Here is an 8,202-nt window from a genome sequence, read left to right on the forward strand (position 1 = left end):
CCTGGGCCCAAAAGAGAAAAGACAAGGGCCTGGACCTATCCCTAACCCTGAATAGGCCTGGGCCCAGAAGAGAAGAGATATGGGCCTGGTCCTATCTCTAACCCTGAAGAAGCCTGGGCCCAAAAGAAGAGATGTCGGCCTGGGCCTATCTCTTACCCTGGAGAGTCCTGGTCTCAAAAGAGAAGAGAAGAGGGCCTGGGACTATCTTTATCCCTGAAGAGGCCTGGGCCCAAAGGTGAAGAGCAGTGGACCTGGGCCTATCACTAAACCTGAAGAGGCCTGGTTCCAAAGGAGAAGAGAGAAGGGCCTGACCTATCCCTACCCTGAAGAGGCCTGGGCCCAAAAGAGAAGAGATGTGGGCCTGGGCCCATCCCTAACCCTGAAGAGGCCTGGGCCCAAAAGAGAAGGGAAGTGGGCCTGGGACTATCTGTATCCATGAAGAGGCCTGGGCCCAAAGGAGTAGAGCAGTAGGCCTGGGCCTATCCCTTACCCTGAAGAGGCCTCGGCCCAATGGTAAAGAGCAATGGACCCGGGCTAATCCCTAATCCTGAAGAGGCCTGTGTCCAAAGGAGAAGGGAAAATTGTCTGGGCCTATCCCTAACCCTGAAGTGGCCTGGGCCCAAAAGAGAAGAGATGTGGGCCTGGTCCTATCCCTATCCCTGAAGAGGCCTGGGCCCAAAAGAGAAGCAAAGTGGGCCTGGGCCTATCCCTAACCCTGAAGAGGCCTGGGCCCAAAAGAGAAGAGATGTGGGCCTTGGCCTATCCCTAACCCTGAAGAGGCCTGGGCCCAAAAGAGAAGAGAAGTGGGACTGGGCCTATCCCTAATCCTCAAGAGGCCTGGGCCCAAAAGAGAAGAGAGAAAGGCCTTGGTCTATTGCTAAGCGCAAAGAGGCCTGGGCCCAAAAGAGATTAGAAGTGGGCCTGGGCCTAACCCTTACCGTGAAGGGGCCTGGGACCAAAAGAGAAGTGGGCCTGGGCCTATCTCTAACCATGAAGTGGCCTGGTCTCAAAAGAGAAGAGAAGTGGGCCTGGGACTATCTTTATCCCTGAAGAGGCCTGGGCCGAAAGGTGAAGAGCAGTGGGCCTGGGCCTATCACTAAACCTGAAGAGGCCTGGTTCTAAAGGAGAAGAGAGAAGGGCCTGGGCCCATCCCTAACACTGCAGAGGCCTGGGCCCAAAGGAGAAGAGCAGTGGACCTGGGCCTATCCCTTACGCTGAAGAGGCCTGGGCCCAATGGTAAAGAGCAATGGGCCTGGGCCAATCCCTAATCCTGAAGAGGCCTGGGTCTAAAGGAGAAGAGAAAATTGTCTGGGCCTATACCTAACCCTGAAGAGGCCTGGGCCCAAAAGAGAAGAGATGTGGGCCTGGTCCTATCCTTAACCTTGAAGAGGCCTGGGCCCAAAAGAGAAGAGATGTGGGCCTGGACCTATCCATAACCCTGAAGAGGCCTGGGCCCAAAAGAGAACAGAAGTGATCCTTGGCCTATCTGTAACCCTGAAGAGGCCTGGGCCAAACGAGAAGAGTAGTGCGCCTGGGCCTATCCCTAACCCTCAAGAGGCCTGGGCCCAAAAGAGAAGAGACAAGGGCTTCGGCCTATCCGTAACCCTGAAGAGGCCTGGGCCCAAAAGTGAAGAGAAGTGGGCCTGGCCTATCCCTTACCCCGAAGAGGCCTGGGCCAAACGGTAAAGAGCAATGGGCCTTGGCCAATCCCTAATCCTGAAGAGGCCTGTGTCCAAAGGAGAAGAGAAAAATATCTGGGCCTATCCCTAACCCTGAAGAGGTCTGGGCCCAAAAGAGAAGAGAGAAGGGCCTGGGCCAATCACTAACCCTGAAGAGGCCTGGGCCCAAAAGATGAGAGAATTGGGCCTGGGCCTATTCCTAACCCTGAAGATGCCTGGGCCCAAAAGAGAAAAGAAAATTGTCTGGGCCTATTCCTAACCCTGAAGAGGCCATGGCCCAAAAGAGAAAAGAAGTGGGCCTCGGCCTATCCCTAACCCTGAAGAGGCCTGGGCGCAAAATAGAAGAGATGTGGGCCTGGTCCCATCCCTATCCCTGAAGAGGCCTGGGCCCAAAATAGAAGCAAAGTGGGCCTGGGCCTATCCCTAACCCCGAAGAGGCCGGGCCCAAAAGAGAAGAGATGTGGGTCTTGGCCTATCCCTAACCCTGAATAGGCCTGGGCCCAAAACAGAAGAGAAGTGGGCCTGGGCCTATCCCTAATCCTCAAGAGGACTGTACCCAAAAGAGAAGAGAGAAAGGCCTGGGTCTATTCCTAAGCGCGAAGAGGCCTTGGCCCAAAAGAAATTAGAAGTGGGCCTAGGCCTAACCCTTACCTTGAAGGGGCCTGGCCCCAAAAGAGAAGAGAAGTGGGCCTGGGCCTATCTCTAACCATGAAGAGGCCTGGGGCCAAAGGTGAAGAGCAGTGGGCCTGGGCCTATCCCTAACCCTGAAGAGGCCTAGGCCCAAAGAAGAAGCAAAGTGATTCTGAGCCTATACCTAACCCTGAAGAGGCCTGGGCCCAAAAGCGAAGAGAAATGGGCCTGGGCATATCCCTAACCCTGAAGAGGACTGGGCCCAAACGTGAAGAGAAGTGGGGCTGGCCTATCCCTTGCACTCAAGAGGCCTGGGTCCAACAGGTAAAGAGTAATGGGCCTGGGCCAATCCCTAATCCTGAAGAGGCCTGGGTCCAAAGGAGAAGAGAAAATTGTCTGGGCCTATCCCTAAATCTGAAGAAGCCTGGGCCCAAAAGATAAGAGAAGTGGGCCTGGGTCTATCTCTAACACTGAAGAGGCCTGGGCCCAAAAGAGAAGAGAGAAGGGGCTGGGCCTATCCCTAAAACTGAAGAGGCCTGGGCCCAAAAGAGAAGAGACAAGGGTCTGGGCCGATCCCTAACACTGAAGAGGCCTGGGCCCAAAGGAGTAGCAAAGTGGGTCTGAGCCTATACCTAACCCTGAAGAGGCCTGGGCCCAAAAGTGAAGAGAAATAGTCCTGGGCATATCCCTAACCCTGAAGAGGCCTGGGCCCAAACGTGAAGAGAAGTGGGGCTGGCCTATCCCTTACCCTCAAGAGGCCTGGGTCCAATGGTAAAGAGTAATGGGCCTGGGCAAAACACTAATCCTGAAGAGGCCTGGGTTCAAAGGAAAAGAGAAAATTGTCTGGGCCTACCTCTAAATCTGAAGAGGCCTGGGCCCAAAAGAGAAGAAAAGTGGGCCTTGGCCTATCCCTAACCCTGAAGAGGCCTGGGCCCCAAAGAGAAGAGAAGTGGGCCTGGGCCTATCTCTAACCCTGAAGAGGCCTGGTTCCAAAGGAGAAGAGAGAAGGGCCTGGGCCTATCCCTAACCCTGAAGAGGCCTGGGCCCAAAAGAGAAGAGACAAGGACCTGGGCGTATCCCTAATACTGAAGAGGCCTGGGCCCAAAAGAGAAGAGACAAGGGTCTGGGCCTATCCCTAAATCTTAAGAGGCCTGGGCCCAAAAGAGAAGAGATGTGGGCCTTGGCCCTTCCCTAACCCTGTAGAGGCCGGGGCCCTAAAGAGAAGTGAAGTGGGCCTCGGACTATCTGTATCCCTGAAGAGGCCTGGGCCCAAAGGAGAAGCGAAGAGGGTCTGGGTCCATCCCAAACCCTGAAGAGGCCTGGGCCCAAAAGAGAATAGAAGTGGGCCTGGGCCTATCATTTAACCTGAAGAGGCCTGAGCACAACGGTAAAGACTATAGGCCTGGGCCAATCCCTAATCTTGAAGAGGCCTGTGTCCAAAGGAGAAGAGAAAATTGTCTGGGCCTATCCCTAACCCTGAAGAGGTCTGGGCCCAAAAGGGAAGAGAGAAGGGCCTGGGCCAATCCCTAACCCTGAAGAAGCCTGGGCCCAAAAGAGAAGAGAATTGGGCCTGGGCCTTTCCCTAACCCTGAAGAGGCCTTGGCCCAAAAGAGAATAGATGTGGGCCTGGGCCTATCCCCAACCCTGAAGAGGCCTGGGTCCAAAAGACTAGAGAAGTGGGCCTGGGTCTATCCCTAACCATGAAGAGGCCTTGGCCCAAAAGAGAAGAGCAGTGGGCCTGGGCCTATCCCTAGCCCTGAAGAGGCCTGGGCCCAACCGTGAAGAGAAGTGGGGCTGGCCTATCCCTTACCCTCAAGAGGCCTCGGTCCAACGGTAAAGAGTAATGGGCCTGGGACAATCCCTAATCCTGAAGAGGCCTGGGCCCAAAAGAGAAGAGAGAAGGGCCTGGGCCTATCCCTAACCCTGAAGATACCTGGGCCCAAAAGAGAAGAGATATGGGCCTGGTCCTTTCCCTAACCCTGAAGAAGCCTGGGCCCAAAAGAAGAGAAGTCGGCCTGGGCCTATCACTTACCCTGAATAGGCCTGGTCTCAAAAGAGAAGAGAAGTGGGCCTGGGACCATCTTTATCCCTGAAGAGGCCTGGGCCCAAAGGTGAAGAGCAGTGGGCCTGGGCCTATCACTAAACCTGAAGAGGCCTGGTTCCAAAGGAGAAGAGAGAAGGGCCTGGCATATCCCTACCCTGAAGAGGCCTGGGCCCAAAAGAGAAGAGACAAGTGTCTGGGCCTATCCCTAAATCTGAAGAGGCCTGGGCCCAAAAGAGAAAAGCTGTGGGCCTGGGTCCATCCCTAACCCTGTAGAGGCCTGGGCCCAAAAGAGAAGAGAAGTGGGCCTGGGACTATCTGTATCCGTGAAGAGGCCTGGGCCCAAAGGAGAAGAGCAGTGGGCCTGGGCCTATCCCTTACCCTGAAGAGGCCTGGGCCCAATGGTAAAGAGCAATGGGCCTGGGCCAATCCCTAATCCTGAAGAGGCCTGCGTTCAAAGGAGAAGAGACAAGGTTCTGGGCCTATACCTAAACCTGAAGAGGCCTGTGCCCAAAAGAGAAGAGAAGTGGGCCTGGTCCTATCCTTAACCATGAAGAGTCCTGGGCCCAAAAGAGAAGAGATGTGGGCCAGGACCTATCCATAACCCTGAAGAGGCCTGGGCCCAAAAGAGAACAGAAGTGATTCTTGGCCTATCTGTATCCCTGAAGAGGCCTGGGCCAAAAGAGTAGAGTAGTGCGCCTGGGCCTATCCCTAACCCTCAAGAGGCCTGGGCCCAAAAGAGAAGAGACAAGGGCTTCGGCCTATCCGTAACCCTGAAGAGGCCTGGGCCCAAAAGTGAAGAGAAGTGGGCCTGGCCTATCCCTTACCCCGAAGAGGCCTGGGCCCAACGGTAAAGAGCAATGGGCCTTGGCCAATCCCTAATCCTGAAGAGGCCTGTGTCCAAAGGAGAAGAGAAAAATGTTTGGGCCTATCCCTAACCCGGAAGAGGTCTGGGCCCAAAAGAGAAGAGAATTGGGCCTAGGCCTATCCCTAACCTTGAAGATGCCTGGGTCGAAAAGAGAAAAGAAAATTGTCTGGGCCTATCCCTAACCCTGAAGAGGACTGGGCCCAAGAGAGAAGAGAAAATTGTCTGGGCCTATTCCTAACCCTGAAGAGGCCGTGGCCCAAAAGAGAAAAGAAGTGGGCCTGGGCCTATCCCTAACCCTGAAGAGGCCTGGGCCCAAATGGGAAGAGATGTGGGCCTGGTCCCATCCCTATCCCTGAAGAGGCCAGGCCCAAAAGAGAAGAGATGTGGGCCTTGGCCTATCCCTAACCCTGAAGAGGCCTGGGCCCAAAAGAGAAGAGAAGTGGGCCTGGGCATATCCCTAATCCTCAAGAGGCCTGTACCCAAAAGAGAAGAGAGAAAGGCCTGGGTCTATTCCTAAGCGCGAAGAGGCCTGGGCCCAAAAAAGATTAGAAGTGGGCCTGGGCCTAACCCTTACCTTGAAGGGGCCTGGGCCCAAAAGAGAAGAGAAGTGGGCCTGGGCCTATCTCTAACCATGAAGAGGCCTGGGGCCAAAGGTGAAGAGCAGTGGGCCTGGGCCTATCCCTAACCCTGAAGAGGCCTGGGCCCAAAGGAGAAGCAAAGTGGGTCTGAGGCTATACCTAACCCTGAAGAGGCCTGGGCCCAAAAGCGAAGAGAAATGGGCCTGCGCATATCCCTAACCCTGAAGAGGCCTGGGCCCAAAAGAGAAGAGATATGGGCCTGGACCTATCCCTAACCCTGAAGAAGCCTGGGCCCAAAAGAATAGAAATGTCGGCCTGGGCGTATCACTTACCCTGAAGAGGCCTTGTCTCAAAAGAGAAGAGAAGTGGACCTGGGTCTATCTCTAACCCTGATGAGGCCTGGTTCCAAAGGAGAAGAGTAGTGGGCCTGGGCCTATCCCTAACCCTGAAGAGGCCTGGGCCCAAAAGAGAAGAGAGAAGGGCCTGGACCTATCCCTAACCCTGAAGAGGCCTGGGCCCAAAAGAGAAGAGACAAGGGTCTGGGCCTATCCCTAAATCTGAAGAGGCCTGGGCCCACAAGAGAAGAGATGTGGGCCTGGGCCCATCCCTAACCCTGAAGAGGCCTGGGCCCAAAAGAGAAAAGAGAATGGCTTGGCCTATCCCTAACCCTGAAGAGGCCTGGCCCCAAAAGAGAAGAGAAGTGGGCCTGGGCCTATCACTTACACTGAAGAGGCCTGGGCCCAAAAGAAAAGAGATGTGGGCCTGGTCCTATCCTTAAACCTGAAGAGGCCTGGGCCCAAAAGAGAAGAGATTTGGGCCTGGATCTATCCATAACGCTGAAGAGGCCTGGGCCAAAAGAGAAGAGAGAAGGTCCTGGGCCTATCCCTAACCCTGAATAGTCCTGGGCTCAAAAGAGAAGAGACAAGGGCCTCGGCCTATCTGTAAATCTGAAGAGGCCTGGACAAAAAGAGATGAGAAGTGGGGCTGGGCCTATCCCATACCCTGTAGAGGCCTGGGCCTAAAAGAGAAGAGATGTGGGCCTGGTCCTATCCCTAACACTGAAGAGGCTTGGGCCCAAAAGAGAAGAGACAAGGGCCTCGGCCTATCCCTAACCCTGAATAGGCCTGGGCCCAAAAGTGAAGAGAAGTGGGCCTGGCCTATCCCTTACCCCAAAGAGGCCTGGGCCCAACGGTAAAGAGCAATGGGCCTGGGCCAATTCGTAATCAAAAGAGGCCTGTGTCCAAAGGAGAAGAGAAAATTGTCTGGGCCTATCCCTGACCCTGAAGAGGCCTAGGCCTAATAGAGAAGCAAAATGGGCTTTGGCCTATCCCTAACCCTGAAGAGGCCTGGGCCCAAAAGAGAAGAGACAAGGGCCGGGAACTAACCCTGACCCTGAAGAGGCCTGCGCCCAAAAGAGAAGAGATGTTGACCTGGGCCTATCCCTGACCCTGAAGTGGCCTGGGTCCAAACAAAAGAGAGAAGGGCCTGGGCCTATCGATAACCCTGTAGAGGCCTGGGCCCAAAAGAGAAGAGACAAGCGCCTGGGCCTATCCCTAACCCTGAAGAGGCCTGTGCCCAAAAGATAAGAGACAAGGGCCTGGGCCTATCCCTAAATCTGAAGAAGCCTGGGCCCAAAAGAGAAGAGATGTTGGCCTGGTCCTATCCCTAACCCTGAAGAGGCCTGGGCCCAAATGGGAAGAGATGTGGGCATGGTCCTATCCGAACCCTGAAGAGGCCTGGGCCCAAAAGAGAAGAGAAAATTGTCTGGGCCTATTCCTAACCATGAAGGGGCCTGGGCCCAAAAGAGAAAAGAAGTGGGCCTGGGCCTATCCCTAACCCTGAAGAGGCCTGGGCCCAAAAGTGAAGAGAAGTGGGCCTGGCCTATCCCTTACCCCAAGGAGGCCTGGGCCCAACAGTAAAGAGCAATGGGCCTGGGCCAATTTGTAATCATGAAGAGGCCTGTGTCCAAAGGAGAAGAGAAAATTGCCTGGGCCTATCCCTGACCCTGAAGAAGCCTAGGCCCAATAGAGAAGCAAAGTGGGCTTTGGCCTATCCCTAACCCTGAAGAGGCCTGGGCCCAAAAGAGAAGAGACAAGGGCCGGGAACTAACCCTGACCCTGAAAAGGCCTGCCCCCAAAAGAGAAGAGATGTTGACCTGGGCCTATCCCTAACCCTGAAGAGGCCTGTGCCCATAAGAAAAGAGACAAGGGCCTGGGCCTATCCCTAAATCTGAAGAAGCCTGTGCCCAAAAGAGAAGAGATATGGGCCTGGTCCAATCCCTTACCCTGAAGAGGCCTTGGCCCAAAAGGGAAGAGATGTGGGCATGGGCCTATCCCTAACCCTGAAGAGGCCTGTGCCCAAAAGAGAAGAGAAGTGGGCCTGAGTCTATCCCTAACCCTGAAGAGG

The sequence above is a fragment of the Meriones unguiculatus genome, chromosome 6 (assembly GCF_030254825.1).
Source record: "Meriones unguiculatus strain TT.TT164.6M chromosome 6, Bangor_MerUng_6.1, whole genome shotgun sequence".
Classification (NCBI taxonomy): Eukaryota; Metazoa; Chordata; class Mammalia; order Rodentia; family Muridae; genus Meriones; species Meriones unguiculatus.